At 45.9% G+C, this 15,316-nt stretch overlaps 1 pseudogene; it reads left to right on the plus strand.

Moving 5' to 3' along the window:
* Positions 1-2,841, plus strand: LOC140217179 (uncharacterized; annotated as a pseudogene).
* Positions 2,842-15,316: the final 12,475 nt, after the last annotated feature.

Below are 15,316 nucleotides of genomic sequence, written 5' to 3' on the forward strand. Positions count from 1 at the left end.
ATGGACAGTCGGCTGGCCCACCTGATAGAAGCCAAGCAGTCCATAAAGGCGAGGTGGCAGAAGCGACGAACCAACCGAAATCTAAGGAAGAAGATCGCTGAGCTCAACAGGCAGATCGAGGTCCACTGCAGGGTGCTATGCACCCAACAGTGGAACGAGGCCTGTAACGAAGCCGACGGACAGATGCACAAGGGCAAGACGTGGAACATGCTGCGGCACCTCCTCGACGAAACCACGACCAAGGGCCACCAACACAACAACCTGGCCAGAATCCTACACAAGGCAATCTGTGAACACGGGGAGGACGAGGTCAAGGGGCGCTTGGACGCCAAGTACCTACCGACCACCCCCACGGAAAGACACCCGGATTACCAAGGCAACGAGAACGAGACGCTAGATCGAGACATCCAGACATGGGAAGTCATAGTTGCCCTGCAGGATCTCAATGGCAGGTCCGCCGCTGGTCCCGATCGAGTGACCAACAGAGCGCTCGAGAACCTCAACGAAGCGGCCATCGAAATGCTCACGAACTTCTACAACAAGTGCTGGCAAGAAGGAAGGCTACCCAAGCAATGGAAAGCAGCCAAGACGATCCTCAACCCCAAGCCTGGCAAGCCGCCCAACATAGAGAACCTCAGGCCGATCTCGCTCCCTTCGTGCGTGGGAAAGGTCCTCGAGCACGTTCTCATGAACAGGTGGCAGCGTTACCTGGAAGAATCGGAGCTTTACCCAAATTCCATCATCGGGTTTCGGAAGAAGCTTGGGACGCAAGATGCCATGATCTTACTGAAGAACGAGATCATCGACGATACGACCGGTACCAAGGACAACAGAGCTATACTCGGGCTGGACTTGCAGAGCGCCTTCGATAAAGTGAGGCACTTGGCTATCCTGGCCCAAGTATCCAGACTAAACATGGGCAGAAGGACATACCAGAACATCAAAGACTTCGTGACGGAACGGACCACCGAAATCTGCGCGGGAGACCTGCAGCTCGGAGAGAAGAAGCTGGGAAGCGTCGGAACTCCGCAGGGCTGGGTGATCTCCCCGCTTCTCTTCAACCTCGTGATGATCGGGGTGGCCAACCGGCTAGAAAGAGTGGCGGGAGTCCGACACACCATCTACGCCGACGACGTTACGCTATGGGTACCGGGAGGAAGCGACGGACACATCGAGTCAACGCTGCAAGAAGCGGTCACCGCCATCGAGGAGCAGCTGCGCGGGTCTGGACTCGTTTGCTCTCCAGCCAAGTCAGAACTGCTGCTGATTCCACCGACAGGAGCGGGCAGGAAAAGAAAGAATATGGAAGTCAAGTACGAACGGCCCAAGATAACGGTCAAGACAGCGGGAGGACAAGTAATACCGTAGGTCGAGAAGATTCGAGTGCTCGGGCTGCTCATAAAGCGAAACCGAGTCAACGGTGAAACGGTAAACTTGCTCGCGGCCAAAGCGGCAGCGGCAATGAGACTCATCAAGAGGGTGTCCAACAGAAGAGCGGGGATGAAGGAGGAGAGCCTGACTAGGCTTGTTCCATCCTTCGCAGTTAGCCACATAACGTACGTGGCCGCTTTCCACAACTGGAGGCCGAGCGAACGTAACAAGATAGACGCCACCATACGCAAGGCGTATAAGGCGGCACTCGGCCTGCTCGGGAGCACGAGCACCGAAAAATTCATGGCGCTGGGAGTCCACAACATGCTGGACGAAATAGCTGAAGCACAGAGAACGGCGGAACTCGAGCGTCTCTCTGAAACGAGAACCGAAAGAAAGATACTGCGGGACCTTGGCCTCGAGCCGAGGGAAGGCGAGCAGCAGAAAGACGTACCTATACCGGATAGCATCAACAGAAAGCTCAGGGTCTGCCCGATTTCGAGGAACGTTAACCCCGAGCACAACAAGGAGCGGAGGTTGGCGAGGGCCAGGGCTCTCGTGGACCTCCACGCCAGAGAAGAAGGCGCCATCTACGTGGACGCGGCGGAGTACCGAGGGAGCAGCGACGCATACGCGGTGGTGGCTGTCGGGGCATCGACGGGTGCAACGAAGACCGCGGCGAGCGTCCGGACTGGAGCGGCGCACCGCGCGGAGGAGGTGGCCATCGCCTTGGCCGTCTCCGATCCCGGATGCACTACAGTGTTGTGTGACTCTAGAACGGCAGTGAAGAACTACGCCAAGGGTAGGGTATGTAGTGAGGCTGCGCGCATACTGCGCAAGGCCGAAGACATCGGACGTAAAAGCGCTGTGGTGATCAAGTGGTTTCCGGCCCACATGGGCAGTGACGTGTCGGAATGCGGGAACGTGAACCACAACGAGACGGCCAACTCGGCCGCGCGAGGACTAACCAACCGCGCAGCTGCAAGCACGGCCGACTCGGAGTGTTGGTCGCGGTGCAGTGCCAAGGACAAGATGACCACCTTAAACGAAATAGTGAAGTGGTACAGACTTAACAGACAGACTATGCCGCCACCTCACCCGGGGCTTACCCGGAAGGAGGCAGTGTTATACAGGCAGTTACAGACGGGGTCCATGCCCACCCCTGTGCTAGCTAAGCACGTGTGTCCGAGCGTGTACGCGAGCGACGTGTGTAGACTGTGCGCTAAGGAGAGAACCACCGCGGCTCACATCCTTTGGGACTGTAGTATAAATCCACGAGAAGCCAGCGAGAAAACTACGATCCCGCCGCAGCTAGAGGCTGCAACGAGGAGTTATGACCAAGATACACAACTCAAGGCCGTCCAGCAGGTCTCGGCAGCTCTAGATAGGCAGAGACCTCGCCAAACCGAGGAGAAGGGGGGCAGCACCCCGAGGAAGGGGGCAGCGGCCCTCTCGGATCCGCGGAAGTAGCGAGGAACCAAGACCTCGAGGAGCACAATGCACGAGACTGACGTAGTGGCCGCGTCGCGGTAAAAGCTTGTCCTCCCTGCGTGGAGCGAGCCTAACCGACTCTGCAGGCATTTTCACTAAAGTTGTTCTCTCTCTCTCTCACGCCTGAACCAAACTGCAATGCAAGGCAAAGATCCACTGATTTCGACGAACGTGTCCGCGGACCCCCAGTCTCAGCTTTTCTAGGCACATGAACCGACTATTCCTTGATTAGTTATTCATTCGCTGCCGAGATGGAGAACGTCAAGACTGCTTGCGACACCCCTGAATCCGGACACATGGAGGAAACTTAGTACTGCCGACGGAATTCTGCACGAAAAGAGTTAGATTTCATAACTAGACTTCGACTGCGACTTTTGCTATCATACGACGATTCTTTCGCGGAGTTCACCAACCAACACACCGACGTCATCGACTCAAGATTAAAGTTGATAACACTGACCTCAGACAAAGCAATACCTTCTCATAGCGATACTGCATTGAATGTGCTCGAAGAGCAAGTAGGCATCCCGTCTCACTACAGCGGCATCATTTTTGTCGGCAACGAAACCTACGCGGACGTAGAAGGACGCTTAGAAGCTGCCCATTATCTACTACTCTACCGCAAAATATGCATTACAAACGGCACCGCTCTGCATGAAAGGGCGATTCCAAGTCAGTTTGACTGGAAAACGACAATGAAGCCGAAGTGGACCCATGGGCATCCTCCACTCATTTGATTCGGTAGCGCATCGATGGCAGTGTTCTCCTTTCCGCATATCACATGTTATTAATAAGAATGAGTTATATGTCCCATTACGCAAAAATATTGCGGTGTAGTCAGCATCGCTCAAATATAGTACTAAAAATGGCTGACGGCGCAAAGGTTAGAAACACATCTGAAAATGCTAGGATTGACGTCATACTTCTATAGAGAAGTTCATGTAGACAAGGTAAATAATTGGCATAAGCAAGAAAATTTTTTAAAATTTTGGTCCAGGTGCGAATAGAACCCGGGCCTCCGGGGTGCCAGAAAAGCACGCTTCGCGAACCGAACGGCGGCCCTTTTTTTCTTTAATGCATGTAATTATGACTGGGATAATACAAAAATTAGTTGCATTGCATATACACACAATTGAAAAGAACTGCACACATGCTACGCAGTCCAAAGAAAGTTCAAAATTGGGCGAACAAACAGAAGCGTCCGAATGCGAAATCCACTGAGGAACGGGATCAAAGGTTTCAACAACGGTACGCAATTCAGCAGTTTCTTCTTGAAAGATAGACTTAGTCGAGAGAGCTATCTCTGCATGCCTGCCGCTCATGCAGTTTCTCCATAATGAATAGTGCCCTAACACCCCAAACAAATTATAAGGTGTATTACTGATTGTATTTTTGAAAGGAAGGAACCGGATACCGCAAGATTCGAGAGGTAGTTGGGCTCAGTTCTTAGATGACCGTTCCTGCGTCGAGCGTCCCTCGTAAACGAGTGGACGAACACCCCGAAGGTGAAGGAGCGAACGCGCAATGAAGACGGCGATAGCGAAGAGAGCTAGAGGGGGACACCGAAGGAGGAGGGTGCAGTGAAAGCAAGGGCACCGCAAGAGTGCGAGAAGAAAAGTGCAGTGCCGCTGAAGAGTGCCTCTGCAGCGACGATGGCTACGAGATGGCGCCAGAGTAGTGCGCGTTGTCTGCTGACCGATGACCCCACCGATACCATATATGGAAACAAAGCGCTGAATGAGCAGAGATGTGCCTGCGGAAGCTGTTGTTAACTGCGCCCACCCGTCACTCATGCGCTATCTCTCGCAATCTCCCGATTAGCGAGGCAGTCGCGCAACACCTTGCTTAGTTTGCAACGTATCGTCCTCGACAGCCAATATATCGCGAACTGAACATTCGTATAGATTTCCGCTCTAATTTCACTAAAAAGTACCGTCATAATCAGTGAATGTTTCTTTAGTTATTTGTAAAATGTCGCATAAGTAAGATGCGTCACGAAAATGAATAAAGCAATGTTCTATTGTCTCGGTTTCATTGCAAAATCTAGAATTTGCATTCCAAGGCACATATAATCATTATTGATTATGTAAAGGTTCAGGTGGCAGTGTGTAAATGTGCAGCTTAAAGGAATATATTTTCGGTCCTGGCGTCATATATTTTCTAAGGACACAGCAAATAGAATCTTGAAGAAATACAGAAAGATCCGGCTTTCAATACATGGGCTCATCGAAAAGGGTATGCACAAGTGCCATATTTAAGGGGCGTTTGCTCAAAATTAAATATTGTAGTGTGAATCTGGCTTTTAAAGATGAAATAGTCTCGACAAGTTCTTCTAGAGAGTCCCACAACCACAATTCTTGAGCGACGTGTCTCGTGAAAGAAAGAAAACGGAGACGTCAAGCAATGCTTGTTCTATTAACCGAAAGAAGGAATAGATGACGGAAGTTTTTCAGGTGAAATACTCATATGACCAATTGTCGCACGAACAAATGCACAAGATTGAGACATTTTCTTCCCTTTCTCAAGGGAAGAAAAAGGTTGTACATTCTCATGGCTTTCCATGATGAACGCCAAACAAAACATGCAGATATTGTATTAAATGACTGAATATACAAACGAGAGCAGTGGAACAAATTCTGAACGTAAAGAAACTTAGAACCATGAAATACATTGCATGTCTTAGCTTTTCTAAATATGGAGAAGTCACGTGCGTGCCAAGTTCCCACCTTTCCATGCATAGCGGTTATCGCGAACGTGCAGTGAAGTCCACTGTTAGAAAATATTTTGAGAGGCACACCAAGATATTGCAGCTGTAGCTCATTACAATGAATATTCGAGAACACCACGGCTTCTCCACGGTTGTGGTTCTCTAAAGGTGTGAATAGTGCGGTGTCACTGCGCCCGTCACGTCGGAGCCATTGACTCAAGGTGTGGCCTAGTGCCTGCGTCATTGGAGATGTGACGGCGCAGTCAGTTGGGAGGGGGTAGCACCATATTATTAAAATATAAAAAGAGTGTATAAATTAGGACACATTAATGTCCAGTTGAACGCCGCCAAGCGGTCCTTCATGTTGCGAACTCCTCGTGGGCAAGCGAACGCGTTACGACACTTGGCGCGTTTCGATTTGCCCTTACGGAGACGCAGTTAGAACGCTGGCAAATGCTTGCGTGGAGAACGAACGCGCGAAAAGAAACATTGCACGAAAGGCAGTATTATGATTTCCCATTTCTACCCATAAGGAGCCTTGAGTCGATCTTTTTTATTCTTTTTATTTATAGATGCTGCGATCATTTACAAGATCTTAGCAGGGTGTGACAATACAAGTACATTCGTACAAATATGCAGTTCAAGCAATCATGCGCACGCTTGAATTAAACCTGGCAAAAGGACAGAATGCATGAAAAACGGAGCAAATAAGCTATGTATGGTTGAGTCATGAGTGCAGTTGCCCCTGAAATCGGGATAAAGAATTTAGTGAAACGAATTTATGAGGAAGTTTATTCCAATCAACTATTGTTCTTGTGAAATAAGAGTATTTGAAGCAGTTGTTATGCGGTGTTAACGGGGTTACTGGTAGGGAGTGTTTATGACGAGTAGCATAACCAGTTAAATGTGTTAGGATGTGCGAGGTATCATTATGGTAGTGGCCATTCATTAGCTGACAAAAGAATTTTAATCGGGAAACACGATTTTTTTATGTAGTTGGAGAGAAGCCACTACGTTTAAGGAGATCCGTTATAGAAGTTCGACCGTAAGAATAGTAGATATATCGCACACCTTTCTTTTGAATTCTTTCTAATTTAACATTTGTTTTTCTCTAGGGGTCCGAAATTATTATTGCATATTGTAAAGTAGGACGAACTATTGTATTATATGCCAGGAGGCTGAGAGCTGGTGTGGAGAATTTTAGCGGCCGTCTGAGTGTGAAGAACTTGCGAAGACAATTAGCCATTACAATGTCAATATGTCTTGACGAGGAAAGAGGTGAGATATGTGCATACCGACATATTTACAGTGAGTTACTTCGGAGATATAACTGTTCTGGGCAAAATAGACGAACAGAAGGGGCCTTTTCCTTAGTGTTATTCGCACAAAGGCGGTTTTTTCATGTGTAATAGCCATTTTCCATTGATGGCACAATGCAACTATTTTGCCACAGTAACTATTTAGCCGGATTTGATTTGGGGTGAGTCAATTTTGTCATGTAGTATACAGTCATCCACGTAAAGTTTAATTTTGGCAGATAGCTTATTGCCAGTGTCATTTATATAAAGCAAGAATCAAAGAGGACCCAGCACGGATCCCTGGGGAACGCCAAAAACAACAGGTAATGTGGTGGAGGAAGTGTGGTTTATCTTAACGAATTGGAAACGGTTGGTTAGGTACGCATGTACCCATTTTAATAGCTTATCGTTTCTAAGTTTAAAACTTAATTTGTAAAGTAATTTGCTGTGGGCCACTTTGTCGAATGCTTTACTGAAATCCATTATACGTCAGTTTGTTTTCTAATGTTTATTGTGTTGGCAAAATCGTAAATTGTTTTTACTAAGTGAGTGTTTGTAGAAAAGCCCTGCTGAAATCCAATACGCAATGCTCATCAAAGAAAACGATTACATGCTTACAGATTATGTATTCGAAAATGTTGCATGTTCTTGAAGTCAGAGAAATTGGTCGATAGTTCTTAATACAATTTTTGTTTCCCGATATATGTAAGGTTTTCATTATTGCTGTTTTCTAGTCATCCGGAAGCATGCCATCCTGAAGCAATTTACTAGACAAGTTTTTTAAGTACTTCGCACACCACTCCGCGTAGCGTTTAAAGAAGGCATTTGGTATGCCATTTGCACAGGGGGAATTCTTTTATTAATTTTTAACCGTAAGCGACATATACCATTCTCAGAAATAACAATATTGGGAATGGAAGGCAAATCCGTGTAAAAAGAAGGGAGACAACCATCATCCGTTGTGAATAAACTACAGAAATGATTGTTAAAAGCAGAACAATCAACCCGCTCTTCGTGTACACTCTCACCGTCTATTATAAACATTTCGAATAGGGAAGAAGAATGAGTCATCGTCCTGCAGAATCTCCCTGGACACGTTTTCATAAAACTAGGAAGCTGTATGCTAAAGTAATTTTCTTTGTCATTTATGATCATTTGTTTTAATTTATTTGACGCTTCCTCAGTGACCCTTACAGAATTTGAACAAGTTTTCTTTTTTGCGGAATTTTTGAGCCGATTAAACTTGCGTTGCTGGCACAATGTCTCCAGGAAAATCCAAGGATTCCGACGAGTAGCCTTCCTCGCAATCTTTGGAAGACACTGATGCATACAGTTGAATATAATCCTTTTAAATGAACGCCACTTAGCATTCACGCTAGCAATGTTATTTTTAATGCCGGCCAGACGAATCGTCTATCGGTGTAGCTCGAGGAATTATTTTTTTTAGTGTCTGAATAAACATAGAAAAGGTCGCTCATATGCGTATGAACACGTCATATGCTAAGCAACAAGTCTGACTTTGGTCCACCTTCTAACCGCTAATTTGGTCCCCTGTATTTCAGATATGAAAGTATTTCAAAGCAGGACTTTAAATTTTGTGGACACATTAGAAGCAACACACATTAGCATAGAGGAAAAGCTGCACTATGCTACTCAGATGGCGGGTGTGTACATGCTATTATGCCTCAATTGTCTATGCTGGCTGTTAAATTTTTCTCTTGATGGTTTACACCAGTATTACATGCCATGTTTATGAATGCATGATCTGCCATTGTCTCCTGCCGATTACAGTGCTCTGGCTGTGTTTTTGATGAAAGACAAAGACTCATTCTGACACTGTATAGTACATCAAATTTCCGATATCATCTGTTTTCTAAAAAAAAAAAACATATGTTCAAGCATGGAAACAAAATGTTAAGAGCCAAGAAGCTCAAACTTTACCTTTCATCCGTTGAAAACTGTGTGCCAGATGCAGGAAAAACGAGTTCCTTTAGGGTCTTGTTCCTTGAGAGTGCACGGCACAGTTCAGAAACTGCAGTGGAGGGCAAAATACCTGCCCAAACTCGAAGTAGCTCAACGTAGTGTACTCCTTCAATGCTTGCGCCAGACGTCTCATACTGGATTCGACGTGCGAAAAGAAAAGCACGAGTTTGCACAGGGATTGATTCTTTCTCAGCAACCGAGACAATGCGCCTTCGGAGCGTGCATTATTTTTCTCGGGCAGCAATATGCAGTTTCTTCAACGTTGCACTGCCCTCAAGAATTTCAAACAATGGTTCAGGTGAGCAGCCTTCAAGCCGTACGTCTAGCCTTGCCAAACTTACATTTTTTGCCAGAACTTCAGCCAGTGGTGAAATTCACCTCTCCGTCAAGGCTGAAATAGTAAGCTCTTTTAGCACAGCCGAGTTAGTTATGAGTTGCATGGCGCATTCCTTGGTCGGTGAAAGCACTTGAACGTCTGCGAACGATTGCAGCGTTAGCGAGTGGCAGTTTGTAAGAGAAGGCAAGGCAGAGAGAACAATAACTGACGCTCCCAAGAACAATAATTGAAGTGTTGTAATACAGCTCGCATTACGCTTGAGCAGAACTTCCAGATCAGATTCCAGCATGGTTTGGCTGCCTAGCAAGGTAAGCCGCAGATATTCGAGGGAGCCAATGGTACCGGTGCATTCTAGCACGTGAAACTTGCCTGATACTTGTGCCTTAGCACGAGGGCACTGCGTGACTTCGAGGCGGTGAAGCGTTCGCGAAGACTTGAGCCCCGGTGAAGGTTGGAAGTGAATTGTGAACGGCCCTTGGTCGGTTGCGCCGCTATCGTCGGACGTGACGCACACGCTGATCTCTTGGATGCAGGCATGTTGTTCGATGAGCCAAGTTAGAATCAACGCCGGTGGTGCCGGCGTTGATTCACAAAAAGCTAGCGTCTCTGACCTGAGACTTCTAAGGCTGTTGAACGTAATAATATAAGTTTTAAGGTCTGCAACATCCAGTTTCGCAACACAGGTGCTGCACCACAGTTAAACTGCCAGAAATACCAACATAGAACTGTCAAGCTTATGTAACGTTCAAACTTGTAATACCTCTATTTCTTCAGTATTATGGATGGGCTTTGCTACTATGCTGATAGTCTTCGTAGTATGCTTACATGCATTTTATTATTAGTCTGTGAATAGCGAGCCATTCTTGCTATTCTGATAAGTAAATTGCCGGTATGAGCGCACCTCCTGCTTATTGGACTAGTTGTGCTGCGCATCACAGTCCTATCCCCCATGGGCGCCTCAGTACAGTCCAGCGGCCAGAGGTATCGTATCTTCGCGCAAACGATAATTACCTTTCGCTGTTTGTAATCTCAGTGCCTTTATTATGGACCACGGCTACGCCTGCGAACCATCTTCTTCGCACGGCACAATAGATTGGCAGCGTTTTTCAAGAGCAAATGATTGGCACTTTTCAAGATTTCATTTTGCCTTTGACAGTCACATTCGTATCCGGTTGAGACGTCGTTTTTTCACTGGTCCAAAAAGCAAGTGCGACTGTCGCAAGACATTACAGACAGCGAAATCACATAACGGTAATATGGATATACCGGTTCCCGAAGGAAAAATTTTTACTTAATCCGGTACCCATCGAGTTTGGTCAAGGTGTTAGGACTAAGTATCATACGAATGTAGGTTCCTTGGAATCATTCATCAGTATCATGCGTTTCCTTAGAGCAAGTAGTGCTTTGATGCCACCCTCATTACACTTACCAGAATAAGTATGGAATATATTTTTCAGTATTGACGCGCAAGTGCAACTTGAACGCAAATATACACGCCGCGGTGGCCTGGTGGACATGGCGTTGTGCTAGTAAGCACGAGGTAGCCGGATAAAATCCCGGATTGAGTGGCCGTATTTTTATGGGGGTACATACTAGGGGCACGTTAAGGAATTCCAGATGATCAAAATAATCTGTAGTCCACTACTCAGGTGTACCTCATGATGAGATCGTTGTTTTGGCACGTCTAAGCTGAGAACATTTTTTCAACACATATACTATATAGTTTGACAATTGAGACATTTCTCTCGTTGCGTATTTGTACAATGGATCGCACGTCTCCTCTCCACTGCTACATATATGCTTCTGGATTTTCCAAATCACACCTAAGATGCTGGAGCTTGGCGGAATATAGAATGGCTACTAAATGCACGGTAATCGTTATGTCTTTGGCTGATCTAATGTAGCAGCCCGGAAAACAGCAACTTGCGATATATCAAAGCTCTGCTTTAATTTTAGTATTGATTGTACTACTATCAGCGCTGTTATTATTATTATTATTATTATTATTATTGTGTTATCATGCTCATCACCACCATCATCATTTGCTTATTTTTGTTCCCACTGCAGAACGACGGCCAATCCCAGCGATATGCAATTATTCCTGTATTGAGCTAGTTTTTTACAACTTGCGTCTGCAGATTTGCGAACTTTATCCTCTTACCTTATCTTATGCCATCATCGACCTCTTTCTTTCTTCATTGATTTAAGACAATATTGATATAGTCTTAAGGGACACGGCCAAAGGCAAACATTTAGCCAAACATTTGCCTTAATAGGCCATGCCACACGTACAATGGCGGCTGTATGGCAAAAATTGAAGGCATTGAAAAAGCACAGAATAAATGAAACGAGTAGCCAGTTTTAATCAGGTCAATACACAGTTCCGCAAAAAAATCTTCAGCTTGTAGAGCAAGCTAAGCACTTGAAACACAGGACAAATACGTATGGATTACGTTTTATACTTGTAGTTTCACATATTATTACTCTTATGTTAGTAACATACTTTTTACCGTCTTTTAAGAACTTTGCTTGGAAATTCGAGTATTAAAGTATCCGGAATACTAAAGGGTAGTCGTTTAGAAGGTAAGAGAGTTGCATTGCCACTTTTTGGTCGGCGTATTTTATTCGGCAACCTGGCTGAGCTATGAGACATTTTCTGAAGATATAGCTTGTCATGTTACCGAGGTGTATGCTATAAAAGGAACATTTGTCTGCCTGCAATTGTCACACAATGGTGCGAAATAATTTAGAGGTGTGTAACTTTGACGCTGTTACTATTTTTCATTTGTTTTAAAATGCTTTACTGATCTCAGTGTGTCCTAACCTTCCTATTGCACGCAGTACACGGTTTTGAAGTGTTTGAAAGGATCTTCAAAAGTTAAGCGAAAGAAATCCGTTAACCCAGTTTGTATAAACACATTATAAATATTGAGCGTCACATTTATTGCTAGCAGGCGCGCACATAACATTCTTTTTTTTTTGTAGGAGGGCAACCCTAGGTAACTTTTCTATGTAAATGAAGGGTGCGGATACCTTTACTAGCACCAGCGCGAATAATGCCCGCCGTTCTCCATGAAGTCGCGTGAACTGGCAAAAGAGAAATGAAATAAGATGCATCTTACAGCTACGCCTCTCAGGTGCACCTCTCCTTTTCCTGACAAACTAGGAAACACATAAAATATACTCGCGCAGGAACGATGTGCTGGAGAAACACTGCCACGAACGAGATAACAAGCGAAAGTGTAAAATAAAGATTTCAAGTCGTGTTTTTGAATTAGCTCTGGAAGACTTATAAAGGCATATATATATGCGAAACTCTCACAACTCTTTTGGACCCTTCGTCTACTGGTCTACCAAGTGCCAAACCGACTCGTATTGTTATTTGCGAAGTACCCGCCGTGGTTGCTCAGGGGCTATGGTGTTGGGCTGCTGAGCACGAGGTCGCGGGATCGAATCCCGCCCACGGCGGCCACATTTCGATGGGGGCGAAATGCGAAAACACCCGTGTACTTAGATTTAGGTGCACGTTAAAGATCCCCAGGTGGTCCAAATTGCCGGAGTCCCCCACTACGGCGTGCCTCATAATCAGAAAGTGGTTTTGGCACGTAAAACCCCATAATTAAAAAAAAAAAATTGCGAAGTAGTGTAACGGTGCGTGGCCGCCAGTCCCGTAGAACTGCGTAGAGCGCTGGACGCTGCGATTCTAGAGGTACTGCGCCTACAGCGGAAGGTTAGAAAAATGCACACATAAGCGCAGCAGAGAAGTGGCTACGTCACGCGGCGTGGCTGATAACTGTAAATGCGTCATTCGAAATACACAAATCATTCTCCATTACGGGCGGCGTTTTCTCTATTTCCTTTTTAAATAAAAATATGTTGTTTGATATATATTTTCACAAAAAAACGATTAAATTTGCTAACTTTCGCATTTCCTGCATGTCTGGCTGTTACCTCTACTTCGGCTCTCTCCGTTAGTATATCGCTTTATTTCTCAACTCCTTGCGACTCATGTTCCCATTTGCCGATTTTGCACGAAAAGTGCCGTACAATTAGGGAAAAACCAGGCGAGGTAACGGGTGACATTTGCTTTGCTAATGGGTCTAATGGTTGTTGCATGGTATTATGAGGGACGCTGTATCGCAGGATATTATTTCCACCTTATCTAAGCCATATCGCCGGTAAATGGCTGCCACGAGGTGCATGCGTCGCGGCGAGCCACCACTCAAGGAAATAATGAAGCAAAAGGAAAGTTAAACGCAAATGGCGTTTTCTCCGGCCGCAATTTGTTTCACGAGCATGCAGAACTGACTACAAACTGAATGACTATATGACTACGAACTGACTACGACTAGGACTACGACTATGACTACAAACGAATATGACTACGAACTGAATCCCTTTGCTGGTCTCTGGGTCAATCTAAATAAAGAACGCTGCTAAAGTAAACAAAGAAGGCTGGGCAATAGAGTTTCCTACAAAAATTACTAGAGGGAACTCTGGCGCTGCAGTGGTTGTCCTACTATGGGAATGAGGGGAAGTTCATGGATTTGTCTGATCTTCGTGCTTGTGGATCCAGACGTCCTTGTGGCTTTGTATATTACGCTATATAAATCTTATTGTCGTATATATTTTTTTTGTTCGGGGGGGGGGGGGGGATGCCCCACCTGGATACGTGCCTGAAATGTCGCAGCTGGTTTAGCGCACCTACAGCACGATCAATACTGCTCCTGAGAACCACCACATGCGGTGACCAAGAAAGACTCTCATGGAATGTTATTCCTACAAATTTCGCGGTTGGTGCTTGTTCCATGTTGACTTTTTGAAATTGAAGTTGTATATTAGGATGGCCTATTGGTCCTTTCCGTGTAAGTACTAGATACTTAGTTTGATTTATGTTTATTTGGAGTTTTTTGCATTCAGCCGCAAACTTACTGCCGTTTACTAGACGTTAGTTTCCCTAACAAGACTTTGTATTTCTCTTCCTCAGAGGAACACATTAGTATCGTTCGCGTATACTACTATATCGGAAGAGTGTTGAATATTTACAATGGCATTAATGCACACTAAAATTAACACAGATCCTATGATGCATCCTTGCTGCACTCCGTACTTATTATGCTGCATTTCCGAGCCATCTCCGTTCATTATTGTGTAATCTGTTCTAGAGGTGTTGGCTACGTGCTAGTAGATACGCTAGCACCAGCGATTGCAGTTGAATCTGCAGCGAGACTTGCTTTAAAAAATCACGACAGAAACAATCATCGACGATTATATGAGCCGATGGGAAGCGTTCCTCCCGTGCATGTAGCGGAAAGATTTAACGATCTGACCTGCTCAGAAGGAAACGCTTGCACAAGCAACGCCACATATGCGTGGGGTGCAACACTCTCACGACGTACTATCGGAAACAGAGGAGGTAGTAGACGCTACACGCCACACCAAGTTCGTCTCGGACAAAGTGCTTTCAAAGTACGCGTCTGGACGCCTCGAGTGGCAGTCTTCTAATCGGCAGCGCTTGATCTCGGTGGCCTTTTCAGTGGTCGTTGGGTTGGCGTGCCGCTGTTCTGCGGCCGTGCGTTGCTTCTGCTCGTGCTCGCGCTAAATTGCCACGCGTATATCGTCGATCCGTCGCTTCGCTTTCTGATTTGCCTTTAGGAGCGCATCGCATACCTCTGTAGACTCTGCAGTCTTTGGAATCTTCGTTGCAATCAACTGTACTCATAGCTATTGTGTTTTGAGTGCCATTCGCCTTTGTGGGCAACTGTTCGGCCACTAAAGATTTGGTTTTTCATTCGCACTTCCTGCTTATGGGTTTTTCTCTATCGTAACAAATTGGTAATATAAGCATCATAATTAGTTACTTAATAACTTTCAAAATTTATGGATGCAATAAATGACGGGTTGCTTCAGGCACCATCGACTGCCCATCAATCTAGATTCGTGGAAAGACCGCAGCCGAGCATAACGAGGCTGCACCGAAGGCTGACTGGTCACGCGACGTTGTGCTCGTAGTGGCGCAGGCATGACGATTGCTTTTCATGTCGACACCAGGGGTGCTATGCAGGATGCGCCGAGTTTGGCGAAACTCGGGATCTTCACGAGCTCTGGCGACACCCCAAGATGAAAGCA

This window comes from Dermacentor andersoni, chromosome 4, assembly GCF_023375885.2.
Source record: "Dermacentor andersoni chromosome 4, qqDerAnde1_hic_scaffold, whole genome shotgun sequence".
In the NCBI taxonomy this organism is placed as follows: domain Eukaryota; kingdom Metazoa; phylum Arthropoda; class Arachnida; order Ixodida; family Ixodidae; genus Dermacentor; species Dermacentor andersoni.